Below are 15462 nucleotides of genomic sequence, written 5' to 3'. Positions count from 1 at the left end.
AACTTCTTCGCCAGAAACACGTCGGCTTCCCACACGCAGCTGTTGCCACGCGTCTTCGCTTGATAGCGGTAAACACACGCTCTTGCCTGTAGCTCGAGCCTTCACCCCTCAGGTGGAAATCCTCTTCATTTCCTGCTTCGTCCCTACGGACAAAACCTTCGCCGACTACTCGGCAGAATCCCTACGCGCTCTGGCGCTAACTTCCGTCTCCTCCTGATCTCTCGTCTCCGCTGCTCGGTTAAATACCTTCCGCGCGACATTCCAGAAAGTTCTCCTCATTTCGTCGGCGCGATGCGCAGCGGAGGCTGGGGAGAGGCGCGAGACTGTACGGGGGCCGTCCCCGACAGATGACTCAACTCGGCATACACGCCCCTTTCCTTCTGGAAATTTCTAGCACTTGCCCGGCCGCCCCTGTGGGGTGAGGAGGTTCATCGGCGAAGCCACACTTCCGAGAGGAGAGGCGTCGCGCGCCCGGGGAGCTTTGGATGCTTGTTTTCGCTTTTCTTTTTTTTTTCGTTGACCTCGCCGCGTCTCTCTGGGCGCGTTATCGCAAGAATTTGGCGGCGCGCCCGTTTTTAGCGCTCGTTCTGTGACAACAGCAAGGGGCTGTTTACATAATGTAGAGTTTGGCTTAGGTATCACGCCAGCCCGCAAAAAATGTGTCATACTAATTGTATTCACAAGGCAATGTTTAGGCTAATCCTGATGATGGCACGTGCGCTTTAGTGACCTCGACCAAGTATTGACACACCGACACAAAATAGAAGTTTTGTGAATTCGGCAGCCTACGTTAAATGTTGCTATAAAGCTTCAGCATTTAATTACATGGTCCATTAAATATGTATCACGTGTGAGTCAGTTGCACCTTTTTTAACGTACATGTCTATGACGTGAGATTTATTTGACGCTTGCAAACATTACACTAAATTAATTGATCACTTGTGCAATCATAAAGTTTTCGATAAATTTACTATGTGCACAGCCAGGAACAATATACGTAGCCAAAGGAAACGCAAGATGTATTTTTGCAATAAATTAGTACAACTTCCATCTTGAATGTAATCACAATGGTGCCTGCAAGTTGCATTCACGTAAGTTCTTTTTGTTTTTGAAAATATTCTCTTAAACATTGCACTGCGCATGCAATTATAGTAAATGGCTGCTGAAAGCAATCGCAGATGAGGGGTCAACAGGATTAATAGAAATCTTGTTATATGAAGGGAGCATATAGCCATCAAAACTTTCAAATAGTCAGAAATTTTGTCCACCGATATGGAAGCTAAAAGTGCATTGAAATTACTATTTCTTGCTGCCACTTTAAACAATGCATTAATGTGAACAATATAAGTTGCATGCATTTTGTCTTTACATAATACTATATAGGATTGCTCTATAATAATAGCAAGGTTCGGAAGCTTCAATACGTTTTGTGACTTGACACGATTCCTTCCTCGTAAAACATGTCTGCTCTTGTATACATTATTTACGTCGTATTAATTGCAACTTAGTGTTTCATACCTAAATGCCATGAAAAATGTACGAGTTAAATTACACGAATGCATACATATATGCATTCAACTGAGTTGCAACTATCACGTACACAAAGCTGACCTGAAATTTCAGTTTTTTTGCATGGCAGAAACAACATATATATTTTAATACTCCTATTGTTATGAAAAATAAGCAGGTCAGCTTTGTGTACAAATTGTTATATATTGCAATTCGTATAAAAGTGTGATCACGGTGCTAAACAAATATGTGGTTCATCCCAAATAAGAGAGCACTTGCACATATAAGGATCCACTTGATATGTTATATATGGTGTGGCCGTGCCTTATTTGGCCGGATTTGACTCCTTATATATGGGCCAACCGCGTCATATATGGCCGTATATAACCCCAAACATGAACCGACTCCGCCAGATATACATCCATATATGCCTATATGTGGCCACATATGCTGCATATATGCTTATATATGGCCACATATGCTGCCATATATGGTTATATATGGCCAGATATAACTTATATATGGGCCATGTATGGCGTTTCCGTAGTGGATGCCCTAGTGCCAGTGTGAATGTCGACCGTCTGATGTAGTGGACGCCAAGCAGCAGCTTCTCTCCACATAAAATAATTTGGCCATCTTGCCCTTCTTGTGCAAAGATATAGCTTGTGATAATCTAGCTTCCTCCAGCTTTTCAATTTCGTCGTCTACTCATCTGTTTAATGCGCTTTGAAGTGAAGGCCGCGAGAGCTCTGTAATACTTTGATTATACTAATTTCCTAGCTGTGACTGATCTTAACACAAATCAGTTTTGTCTCAATTGATAAGGTTTCAATTAAAACAGTAATAAGTATCTTGGATGCAATTAGCCATATCATCAGTATAAAGCTATTTATCGTAATTTATATTAGCACACATCTAGTTGCCATAACATCCATTACATATAATTCACCGTTTTCTTCAGGGTGCTCATGATTAGCATTGCAACCCCACCGCGGTGGTCTAGTGGCTAATGTACTTGACTGTTAACGCGCCGGTCGCGGGATCGAATCCCGGCTGCGGCGGTTGCATTTCCGATGGAGGCGGAAATGTAGGCCCGTGTGCTCAGATTTTAGTGCACGTTAAAGAGTGCCAGGTGGTCGACATTTCCGGAGCCCTCCACTACGGCATCTCTCATATTCATATGGTGGTTTTGGGACGTTAAACTCCACATATCAATCAATCAAAAGGACTAACATTGCACGTTTGAATGAGTTAGATAGTGCGTGCGTCATTTACAAGTCTTAGGTCAGCATAATTTTACCTTTATATGAATTTATTGCCATGCTCCTACTAGGTGTGGTGTTATTACCTTAGTCTGGTACCACGATACGGCCTAATTACCTTAGTCATAGCGTGTCCTAACCTTACTAGCCACGTAAACTACCCAGCCACACAGGTATACTCCGCCGCACGTTATTGCGTGCAAGCGGATGGCGAACATGACAAATAAGGCGCGCAGCAGCCGAGCAGCGCACTAGAATGTACGGGCTTGTCATGCTTATTAAAACGCGGCTTCAGGTTTGACTGCTGCCGAGATGTTGTGAGGAGCTCGGCCGGCAAAAAATGTCTTAAGCCACTATGCTGGTTATTTTCTAACAGACTTAGTGCAGACATGAAAAGCTTGAAAACGTATTTAGGCTGTCATCCCTTTGAAAAATTTAGTGGGGCGAAGGTCCTGGCACTTTAATATCACAGGTGCACCTTTGCACTCAACAGAACGACAAATGAAAGAAGACGCCTCTCTTGAATACACCGCATAACGTTTTCGACCGTCCTTCACTCGATGCTGGGTTCCATCGTAACCCATTAAACGCAGTGCACTGTTTCGTACTGTTGGCTCATCAAAGAGACGTGTTGCCAGAGCTGGGAAAGATCCCGAGTTTCGCCAAGCTCGGGCGATCTGCAGAGCGCCACAGTTGAGAAACTGCGTTCAAACATTTGCCCGACCATGCGGGTCTTCGCAGACTGTCATGCCGCCTGAGAGTGGCTACGTATTACACAAAATAAAGCGTTTAATAGTTGAATTGCTCATAAAAATGCGGCGTGCTTCACAATCTCTTCATTTGGGTCATTAGCTTGTCTGAGTTTTCATACACGTTGCCAACGGGGAATTTCAAAACTCGTATTGTTGAATACGACTGCTGCCTATCATGGCGGTTAAGTGTATCTGCTTTTAAAAAAAGTGCAACTCAAAACCAAATAACATGTTGCCAAGCTACCGCCAGGACAAGCGTTGCCAGCTATCCACGATTAGAAAGCATTAACATAATTGCCATGTATGCCCTCCGTGATTTGAAAAGCATATTTGTCACTAGCTTAGGGGCTAAATGTTTCATGAGCGCCTTGGGCGCTTGAGTGGGATTTCGTATATATTTTTTGCATCATCATAATCACGAGTTCGGCTCTCATATTATTGAAGGCTGTCCAGAAGGGCCACGATGCGGCGGTGAGGCTAGGCTTCTCCGTATCTACGTGGGAGCGGCCCGCGATCCTACCTCTAGAAAACAGGGGTGGAATTCTTCAGAACCCCAATAAAGTTTTTCATCCATACACTCATCAAACATTTACCACTACTTTGGACACTGCACTATGACAAAAACTACAGAGGGACGTTCTTTTCGTCACTAGTCGTACTGATTTTGTGAACACCTTGAAGACATTTCTCAATACGATAATAAGTGTTTGGCGCTTACATACCACGTATTGAAATGCAGAGCTGTTATCACTACGTCACTGTATCCTATAAATGTAGACATAGTCCAAGAATGTTCGCATGAACGTTCCCACTTTGGTATTATTGCCGACTGCCCAATAAGTAACTGCTGCACAGGCCTTTAATGCGTCTAATAAAGAAATGTAACATAAAGCAACAAACACAACAACATAAGTTAATAAAGAAATGTAACATAAAGCAAAATAACATAAGTTAATAAAGAAATGTAACATAAAGCAAAATAGAATGTCTTATCACCCACGGTCTTCCCAACTTGGGTCTAGTTCCGCCGTCCTAAAAAGGCAAGAAACAAAAATTAGCTAAAATATGACTTGCACAATCATAGAAAGCAGTTCTTCAAAAATGAACTTGTTACTATGTGGAAGATTTTTAGTGGTAGGGTTACTGGTTGTGGTGGAAAATAGATGGGCATATTAAGTGACCGCTCCAGAGAGCAAATTGTTTCTACAGGAATAATGGTAATGAGAAGTTGAAGAGGACATATCTAATTGCCCCGAGTTGTGAACTATATTGCGAGAATGCTTAACTCAGTTCAGGCTGTCAGAAAAGCCTACATTTATGCATGCTTTATTTTAGGCTTTATATAAAACAGGTGATTTGTGTAGCTTGTCAAGTACAGGTGTTGTTTGTTGCTCGCATTTTTCTTCATTATTTTTCACGTAAATTTCTGGAAAACGTACTGTGCTGCTGTGTTTGACCCCCAGAGATAAAATCAGTATACGGAGGGATGGAAGGAGGAGGGTAAAGCTCGTGCTACCATTTTGACTGATGTTAAGGTACAAGATGCAGGAGTGTTAAGGTAGTGTTGAGGTAAATAATACAGTGAGAAAAAAGCCTGTAGTAATATTGTATTGCGGGTTTGTGTATATGGTTGAGAATAGTCTTTTAGACTATTCTCAACGATATCATTCTCAACGAAAATCTCAACCAAAATCACATATTCATTCTCAACCAAACTCACATATTCATTCAAGAATGGCAACATAATAGTTAATAAATTATAGCGCACACAGCGCTGTGAATACGAGATTGACAGTAGCATGGTCACGAAGCATTTTCTCGCATACTAGCGCCGAAATAATGCGCACCTTACACCCTTCGAAGAGACGCGTCATATTCAGAAGTCAACAATTAGCATTCAAAAGCTCTACCACCCAGAAAACAAATAATGCGAACGCCTAAAGCCGGCCTTTCTTTCACCTCTGAATGAAACGCATATTGTCGCAACGTGAAGACAGAGGTGGTATTTGAAGACGCAGCGAAAACAGCAGCCTGTCGGTCTTTTTATTAACCGCGATTCAGAGAGTTCCTCGTCTTTCTCGTTGTTGCGTTCTGCATAAAAGCGTGCAGATGCGCGTATGCGCTGTCGCCTTCTTCTTTTTCGCGGGACACACGTGGCGTTTGCCTCCCTCCAAAAATGACATCGTCCCGATGCGCAGCCAAGGCGCTCTACTTATAAAAACGCACACATGCACCGGCACCCACAGGACAAACGATAGTTAGCTGGACAAGTAGGGTTTCATCCGGGTGACATGCACGATTTCGGGTGAGTGGTGTCGGCGACTGGAACTGCAATCGCCGTCGGGAATAACTTCGTAGTTGATGTCATTCAATTGTCGGGTGACTCGATATGGGCCGAAGTATCGTCGTAATAGCTTCTCTGAAAGTCCGCGTTGGCGTATTGGGATCCAGACCCATACCTTGTCGCCTGGTTTGTAGGTTACCAATTTATGTCGCCGGTCGTATCGTTTCGCATCTTTGTGTTGCAGGTGACAAATACGCACGCGGGCTAGCTGTCGGTCTTCATCGGCGCGCTGACTGAATTCTTCGGCGTCAGCGTGAGTGTCGTCACACTCGTGCGGCAACATAGCGTCCAACGTTGTAATGACTTCGCGCCCGTGTATTAAGCTAAACGGCGTCATTCCGGTAGTTTCCTGCCGGGTGGTATTATAGGCGAAGGTCACATAGGGCAAGATTTCGTCCCAGTTCTGGTGTTCTGTGTCGACATACATGCAGAGCATGTCTGCGAGGGTATTATTAAGCCGCTCTGTCAGTCCGTTCGTTTGTGGGTGGTACGCCATCGTTCTCCGGTGAGCTGTACCGCTTAGCCTGAGAACCGACTCCGAAAGTTCTGCCACGAACGCAGTTCCTCTATCCGTGATGATAACTGTTGGAGCACCGTGCCGAAGGACGACGTTTTCTAGGAAGAAATAAGCCGCTTCTGCTGCTGTGGCCCTCGGCATGGCGTTAGGTTCTGCGTAGCGAGACAGGTAATCGGTGGCGCCAATGATCCATCTGTTCCCTGTGGTAGAAGTTGGGAATGGGCCCAGGAAATCCATTCGATTTGGGCGAATGGCTTTGCTGGTACTTGGACGGAATGTAATAAGCCTGCTGGCCTGCCGGGTGGTGCTTTGCGTCTTTGACAGTCGACACGTGTTTAGACGTGATGTTTCACAGCAGCAGGTAGGTTTGGCCAGTAGTAACTGTTTTGCAGACGGGACAATGTTCAGGTGTAACCGAGATGACCGGAGGTGACTTCGTCATGGCAGGCCTCTAGAATTTTTTTAGCAGCGATGCAGGGACAACGAGCAAGTATGGGCTGCCGGTGGGAAAAAGTTTTTCATTGTATAGGACGTCGTTCCTTAAACAAAAAGATGGCACTCCTCTCACAAAAACTCGTGGCACGTCTTCACGTCGTCCTTCTAAGAAGTCGATAAGCGGAAGCAGGTCAGGGTCACTGCGCTGCTCTTGTTAAATAGTGGCCACGTAGATGAATCCCAAGAATGCGGCGTCCATAGACTCGTCATCAATAGCGGCAGGCTCGACGGGTGACCGCGAGAGACAGTCTGCGTTGGTGTGCTTCTTCCCTGATTTATAAATAATGGTCATATCAAACTCCTGAAGCCGAAGGCTCCAGCGTGCTAAACGGCCGGATGGGCCTTTCAAGTTAGTGAGCCAGCAAAGCGAGTGGTGATCACTCACAACTTTGAATGAGCGGTCGTACAGATACGGCCGAAATTTTAGAACTACCCAAACCACGGTGAGGCACTCTTTCTCGGTAGTCAAGTAGGTCTCTTCCGTGCGACAGAGAGAGCTCTGCTGGCATAGGCTATCACTTTCTCGCAGTTATCTTGCCATTCTATCAGTACGGCGCCCAGGCCTACATTGCTTGCGTCGGTGTGAAGTGCTGTTGGCGCTTCCTGGTCGAATGGTGCAAGAACCGAAAGTGTTTGGAGGCGTTGGCGCAATTTGTTGAACACTGTTTGTTCCTTTTCGCTCCAAAGGAAGGGGACATCATCTCGTGTGAGCCGCTTAAAAGGCGCCGCGATAGACGAAAAGTTGGCTATGAATCGTCGGTAATAAGTGCACAGGCCTAAGAAGCGTCTCACTGCTCTTTTGTCATGCGGTGCGGGAAACTTTGCGACAGCGTCAATTTTTTCCCGGGTCAGGTCGAACACCTTCGTGGCTGACCTCGTGGCCTAAGAAGCAAAGTTTGCTGAAACCGAAATAACACTTCTCTGGTTTTAAAGTCAGGCCAGCTGAACGTATAGCTTGTAGAACTGCGAATATTCGACTTAGGTGTTCCTTGAATGTAGCTGAGAAGACGTTAAGGTCATCTAGATAGACCAAGCATGTCTGCCATTTCAGTCCCAATAGCACAGTGTCCATTAAACGCTGAAAATTTACTGGCGCAGAGCATAACCCGAATGGAAGCACTTCAAATTCATAAAGACCGCTTGGCGTCACGAAAGCAGTTTTATCACGGTCTCTCTCGTCGACCTCTATTTGCCAATAGCCACTTCGCAGGTCCATCGATAAGAAATAGCGTGCATGCCGCAGCCGATCAAGAGAGTCATCTATGCGTGGCAGTGGGTAGACGTCTTTCTTCGTTACTTGGTTTAACTTGCGGTAATCTATACAGAAACGCAAGCTGCCGTCTTTCTTTTTAACCAATACCGCAGAAGATGCCCAGCGACTTTTGGAAGGCCGTATTACGTCGTCTTGGAGCAACGTCTGAACTTGCTTTTGGATCTCCTCACGTTTTTCGGAGCCACACGGTATGGATTTTGACGGATCGGTCTCGTATTTTCTTCAACGATGATTCGGTGCCGGGTTAGTGGTGTTTGCTTGACTTTCGATGTGCACTAAAAACAATTTTTGAACTGGTGTATCAGCTCTAGTAGGCGCTGTTTATCTGAGGGTGACATGGTTGAGCAAATGTTGACAGGCAAAGGTGTCGAGGCTGGGATGGTCGCGTCGTCCAGTTGCAAAGCGAAGCAATCTTTGGCTTGGTCCACGTCGTCGTAGTAGGCAATCGCGGTGCCCTTCTGGATGTGACGACACTCATTGCTGAAGTTGGTAATGAGCACTTCTGTCCGCCCGTCAATTAGTGCCAGAACGCCTCTCGCTATTGAAACACCTTGCACAAGCATTAGCGTGTCTATTCGCTCCGCTATCACCTCATTACGGCATGGCCGTTCACATAACACCGACACAAGGCAGCAAGATCTCGGCAGGACCATCACATCATCGGCTACAAGTAAATGTTGCAGTTGTTCTTCGGTGGTGGCGTCGACGTAAGGATGGGCGGAAAAGGTGACGATACGTTTTGGAATGTTGATGACGGCACCGTACTCTCGCAGAAAATCCATACCCACAACCAACTTTTTACAACAGTCCGGTAAAATGACGAAAGTGGCGACGAAGCTCGAATCACCGATGACAAGCCGAGCGGTGCATTTACCGGTTGGCGTCATTAGCTGTCCACCAGCACTCCTTATGCTCGGCCCACTCCACGGCGTCTTCACCTTCTTAAGGCGGTCGGCGAGCTCTTGTCTCATAATAGAGAAGTCAGCATCAGTGTCAACCAATGCTGTTACGTGGTGTCCGTCTTTATTCGCGCTGACGTCGGCACGTACAAATTCATTGGCATTAGTAATCGTGGTTGTCGTCGTCTTTGTCACCACCGTCGTCACGTCGTCTTTGTGTAGAGGCAAGGGGGTCTTTTGGGCGTCTCGGCGATTAGGAACCTTGCCCCCGGAGGTCGCGGCAGTTTCCCTGGAACGGGCTTGTGGAGCGGTTTCTGACGGCGTCAGCGTAGCTTTGGCGATTCGGGGAAGTGTGACCTCGTGCAGGTGAGGGAGACCGCCAGCGACGACTTGGTGAAGACGCTTGGTTGGTCGGCAGGTGATCAGCACCATGGTCACGAAGGTCTTCAAAATAAATTGAAGTGGGCCGAGAAAAGGTTCCAAACCGGGATTCTCGATGACGGCAGTAGCGCTGGATGTGGCCTGGCTCGCCGCAGTGGAAACAAAGGGGTCGACGGTCGGCAGTGCGCCGCAAGTCAGTCCGACGTACTGGTGGTCGCCGCACAGCTTCCCGTTGCCACCACGGCAAGCTAACGGGCCGTGGCTGAAAGGGAGCTTCTTCTGGGGCAGGCGGATGACGGCGGACGGCATCAGCATAGGTCAGTGGACGGGGTTCGGGTGATGGCGCCGGTGATGGAAAGGCTTGCCGTAGTTCCTGGCGCACGATTTCCGTGACAGAAGCAACTGGGGGCTCGGTAAACGGAAGGCCGAGGGCCCGCAGCTCTTCCCGCAGGATTTTCCTAATCATTTGGCGTAAAGAGTTTTCGGAAACAGCAGCGTTTTGAGCGGCGGCACCAACAGGCCTTTGGTCGGGCAGGCGGTCAAAGTGGCGGCATCGTTGCCGGAGCACCCGCTCAATGACAGTTGCCTCTGATGAATTGATCCACTGTTGTTGTCGGATTTTGTACAAGGCCGGCGTAAAGCGGTTCCTTAACTCCCCGCATCAGGTGACGAACTTTCCTTGCCTCGGGCATGTCAGGGTCAGCGCGGCAAAATAGACGGGCCATATTCGAACATAGCGACGCTTTCGTTCGGCTTTTAGATGCGGGCTTCAATAATCTGTTGTGCGAGATCCCGTTGGTCCGCACTCAGGAACGTCTCGAGAAGCTTTTGGCGAAAATTGTCCCAGCTTTGGAAGGTAGACTCCCTGTTCTGGTACGATGCTCGAGCGCTATTTTCCATTGCGAAGTAGGCACGGCCAAGTTTTTCTTGCACGCTCCAACGATTCACCACAGCGGTCCGCTTGAACTGGTCGAGCCAGTCCTCGACATCTTCATACGGTTCTCCACGGAAGACTTCGGGAACACGAGGAGTCTCAAACGTTACCTGGTAAGGATGAGCCGTCTGGGTCGGAGGGAGATTCGCAGACGTTGAAGGGGCTGCCATGTTGGTAACAGGAGATGCCGTCAAGAGTTCTGGACTTAGGCCTAGTAGGCGCCGGCTGAATCGATGTACTGGAGTCGTAACAAGATGTTGAGGCTGCGGACTGGGTGTACGGTCCCGAACAACGCTTTCTTGCATCAGGTTGCAGGCCCCAGCACCTCCACCAGTGTCGCAACGTGAAGACAGAGGTTGTATTTGAAGACGCAGCGAAAATAGCAGCCGGGTCGGTCTTTTTATTAACCGCGCGTGCCAGAGAGTTCCTCGTCTTTTTCGTGTTTGCGTTCTGCATAAAAATGTGCAGATGATGATGATGATGATGATGATGATGATGATGTTGATGATCCTTGATACTCTGGCGCACACCCACAAAGGGCGATCGGCCATGAACCGGGCGGCAGGACCTTAACTGAAAGGCTTATGGTTATTCAAACACAGCGTAACTTTGGGCTGAAAAAAATATATAGAAAGAAAAGCCGAAAATTGAAAAAGGGGATATATATGAGCAGGGAGCGATGCAGGCTATCAGATGCGATTAAAGACAGAGGTAATGGTGGGTCTAAAATGATATATATATATATATATATATATATATATATATATATATATATATATATATATATATATAGGCAGATTAACATGGCAATCGCTTTGTTTCAATTATGTATTCAAATACCGCAGAGCAAACGTCCCTGTGGCTATAACCGAATTTAATGTTGCCAAACGACAAAATTACTGCCACATTTAATTCTAATCCCAATTTTTCAAGAAGAGCTTCTAGGTATCTTTTCCGCTGATGAAAATATTGGTGACAGAACAAAAAGAAGTGATCTATTGTTTCCATTTCTTCGCAAGTCTGACATAAAGATGACGCCTTTAGACCAACTTTATGCAAATAATAATTCAGTTGCGGAATTCGGCAACGCATTCTTGTAAAAATAACTTCCAAGTGCCGTGTTGCACACCACTGTCTATTTCAGCGGCATCTTAGATGTGGGAAACCTCAATATTTATCCAATGAGTAGCAGTCGTATTCATGCAAACAGAGGTTTCTAAACCTTATTGCGGTCGCGTAAGCCGTATCAGGCAAAATCGGGATAAGGGGACCGCTAAGAGATACTGTGGCTAGTGCATCCACCATTTCATTGAGATATATGCCACGATGGCCTGCTACCCATCAGAGCTGCAGTTTTTTCAAGTTTGTCGGTATGAGTTGTCGAAACATGTGCATAAGTGTTAGGTTGGCTCCTGAAGACAGAGCAGCACATACTGAAAAAGAATCTGTAATTACGACTGCTTCCGATTCGCCCAAAGAAAGTTTCCGAAGTGCCAGCACAGTAGCAAATTATTCTGCTATGAATACTGGTGCGTAATCTGGGAGTCTCACCGAAAAGAACTAGTCAAGGGAACGTGAGAAGATACCTGCCCCAGCCTTTTCATTTGATACGGATGCATCAGTCGCAATTATGTTGTTCATGTTCACGTGTGCCAAGTAATCCTGCAGCCTATCATTTAAATATTGAAATGGCATTTCCTTTGCGTTAGAAGGATAAATATTCTCAAATCCTATCTTAAGATCTAAATTAACGTTTCTTGTTCAGAAAATATGTTTGATTTCGACGTTCAGTGGTTCTTCTAGCAGTGCTTGAACGAACAAGATCGCAGATGCGCGTATGCGCTGTCGCCTTCGTCTTTTTCGCGGCACACACGTGACAATATGATACTGCAGTCAATGTAGTTCTAACCAAGCGATCACGCAAAAACAATTGAGAAGCTGATAAGACACACGATTTACGCAAGGCCGCCACGGCTGTGCATCCATCGCTGATGACTATCTTGCAAGAAGTAGGTGGTTCTTTTCCTCTTTCCACAGCCTTCACGTTTCTGTTCACACTTCAAATGTTTGTCCCCGCCCTACCAAAAAAAACACAGCATACCCAGAGGTTAGTGATGAATGGCCGAGGCAGTGTGATCGTTTGGTGTTACCCTAAGTCACGCGTAAGAATCCCAACTGAGAAAGTTATTAGAGTGACAAAGCGGTGTGCTGCTACATAACATCTTTCTTTGTCGTGAATGTTAGGTAGTGCTCAGATGTGAATTTTCGTTTGTCTCCATTATTACTGCTTTGTGGTATCGGATCTAGACCGAGTTTATGAAAGGCCCGGTCTATGCACGTTCCTCCGGTGGTGGTTGGTCGTTTCCAATCATGATAAGTGCACCAAATAGTAATCGTGATGTCATATTTTGTACAACACAGTCATTGTTCATGATTATCATCGCGATCACCATCTTCGCCATCGTCAAGCTTATAATTGGGTACCTTACTTGTAATGTGTCATGATGGAAGAATGAGAATGCGTGGTTTGGAAAGCTCTTCATAAGCGTCATCGTGATCGAGGAACGAAGAATAACATCGCTTGTCTAAGGAGATTCGCCTGTAATAACCTTCAATTTTGGCACAACCTGATATTGCTGGCCACACGATTGGTTCTGTCTCAAAGTGAAGTGTTATGTTGTAGTGCTGTAGATTATAGTGCTGTAGATTGTAGTTGTAGTGCTGTAGGAAAACAGGCTGACAGCTTATATCTTGCTGTCACTGCAGCAAAGCCGCGAAGAAGTTTCTGAAATCACCAAGAAAGTCGCACCACGCAATGGCGTAATTGTAGGCTGCCGAAGGCGAATTATTTTGTATCGCTACAGCCTATATAGACAAATTTCACTGGACTTACGTCACGAAAATGTGGTGGCGCTGTCTTGGTAGGCGAAAGACGCTCGGCCTACCGCAGTTTTTGCTGGCTTTTCAATGGTGCATGTGGTTCTCAGTCAAGCAACGAGAAAAAAAAAACGGTATGCCGACAAACTGCGTCGTGGTAGAATGTGAGTCGCGTCTCAACACTTAGTTTTGTTTGTCGGCGCAAATCGCAGCCCTCAGCGCATATGGTGGACGTTGCGTGCGGACGTCACTATAATTTTACCCATAATGCTGATATCAGCCTACTTGTGTTTACAAACACGGAATGGGTCTATAGGGGTGCATGTGCGCTCGTGTTTCCGCGAGAGGAATATTCAATATAGGTTGATAGAAGTGGCCCACATCTGCATGTTACACTGCAAATTTCATCGAAAGTCAATAAGAGAGTGAACAAAACGTTTTTTTTTATGTTATGCGCAAAAAAAATTGGTGAATGGTATTCTGAAGACGGTGCATTAGAGTGCCTCGAGCGTGCAGTGGAGGCGAACGAGCGCATCGATGCACTTTAGACTCGAGCATCATCTGGCAGTTACCTTCGAAAACGAAGAAAGGCATGAGCGCCCGCGGACAAGATGCGCGCCATTTTCGGAGGCGATAAGGTGGAGAACGCAAAGCGACGGGAAGGTGCCACCACCGTGTCGTCTTAGCGAAGCGTTGGTAACAGTTGCCTTTTTTATGCATCGCGTTGCACCGTGAGTGCGACGTGACAAACGCTATGGTCCTTAGAATTACTTGTATATGCCTTCTCTAGTATAAAGGCACACATGCAAAACATTGACGTGTTGTCATGGTACATCAGATATGCGCAATAATTTCTTTTTAATTGACACAATCGCACAAGTATGAACACTAAACCTTAAGCAATATTGGTAGGCGCTGCAAACGGGATCAGCCCTTTGAAGTACCATACAGGTAGACAGCTAGACAGACAGACCGACCAAAATTTTTCCGTCGAAGGTCCCCAAGAAAGACCGCCTTGAAAAATGCCCCAAACTATGCGAAAAGAATTGTGAGGAAATGCGAATGCATTTCTTTCACCGAGGGAGCGTAACGTTGCTGTCAGACATTCGCCTTCACTGACTTCTGTCATTGTCTTTGGAGGTGTCTAGCCAATGAACGGTCTAGACTCAGGAGCGAGAAGACGGGAGAGTACGATGCCAGTGTTCTTGGATCTGCGTTTGCGTTTCACAGCGGCGTCTCCAGCACACTTTTCCGGATGTTCCTTACAGGCGTCCAGCCAGCCAATGGTCTAGAGTGAGGCGTGAGTGGACGGGAAAGTGGTGCGCAGGGAGGAGAGTGAGCGAACGGTGATGCAGTGCACTTACCCTCTCCTACACTTTGTCGCACCTTATGATCTGGTTGCTGGAGGGCGAGGTTTAGCGCGGGCGCTTGCAGCTGTTGTTATGGAAGAGGGAGTGAGAGCGAAGAGTGCGGAGACGCCACGGACAACACCGGATGCCTGACATAGCCCGACGAAGAAATGCATTCTTATCTAAAAACGAAACTCTTGGGGGCGAAGCATTTAGAGTAGAGTGCTTAAGCTCCCTTAACGTAAAACGCGGTGAAGGATGAAGCCTGTAGGGTGCACCACTGTTTCCCAAAGCAAAGTCGCTGCTACTGGACAATTAGGAAGAGCATAAGAACACAAAAGGAAAGACTGACTTAGGTGATTCATCCCATTATTTTGCGACATATTTCATTGATAGGGCACTAGCTACGTCAAGCCTGAAACCGGGCGTGTGGGAAAGAATCTTTCATCTCCACTAACGCCGTCTGCTATTTGTAGCGGTAAACAACAACCCTTTCATTTTAGTCAACGGATAGGGATTCAAAGTGAAATGGCAACGATATGTTTCAAAAAGTGGTGTTTCAAACAGATTACATTACAATAGAGATCCCCATTTGCGTATCTGGTGTAGGTAAGAAACATCAGAGCTTTGGTAAATTTGTTCCAGAATTCTGGCGCCACTAATAAACCAAGCATATTATTTAGTCAGTGACGACGCACCTCTAACTCTATATATGCATAGCCTAGCTGGTGTTGAGGATTGAGAATCAGGCAATCTTTTAGGCGCTTACGCTTTTATGGTGTATCGTAACGACAGCATGACACGCCAAAACCCTAAGGCGCATTGCCCATGAATGTCCCGGATGGACTAGCCAAGCGAGACTTCTTGGGC

This window comes from Rhipicephalus microplus, chromosome 8 (assembly GCF_043290135.1).
Source record: "Rhipicephalus microplus isolate Deutch F79 chromosome 8, USDA_Rmic, whole genome shotgun sequence".
Lineage (NCBI taxonomy): Eukaryota > Metazoa > Arthropoda > Arachnida > Ixodida > Ixodidae > Rhipicephalus > Rhipicephalus microplus.
This window is presented reverse-complemented; position numbering follows the sequence as displayed.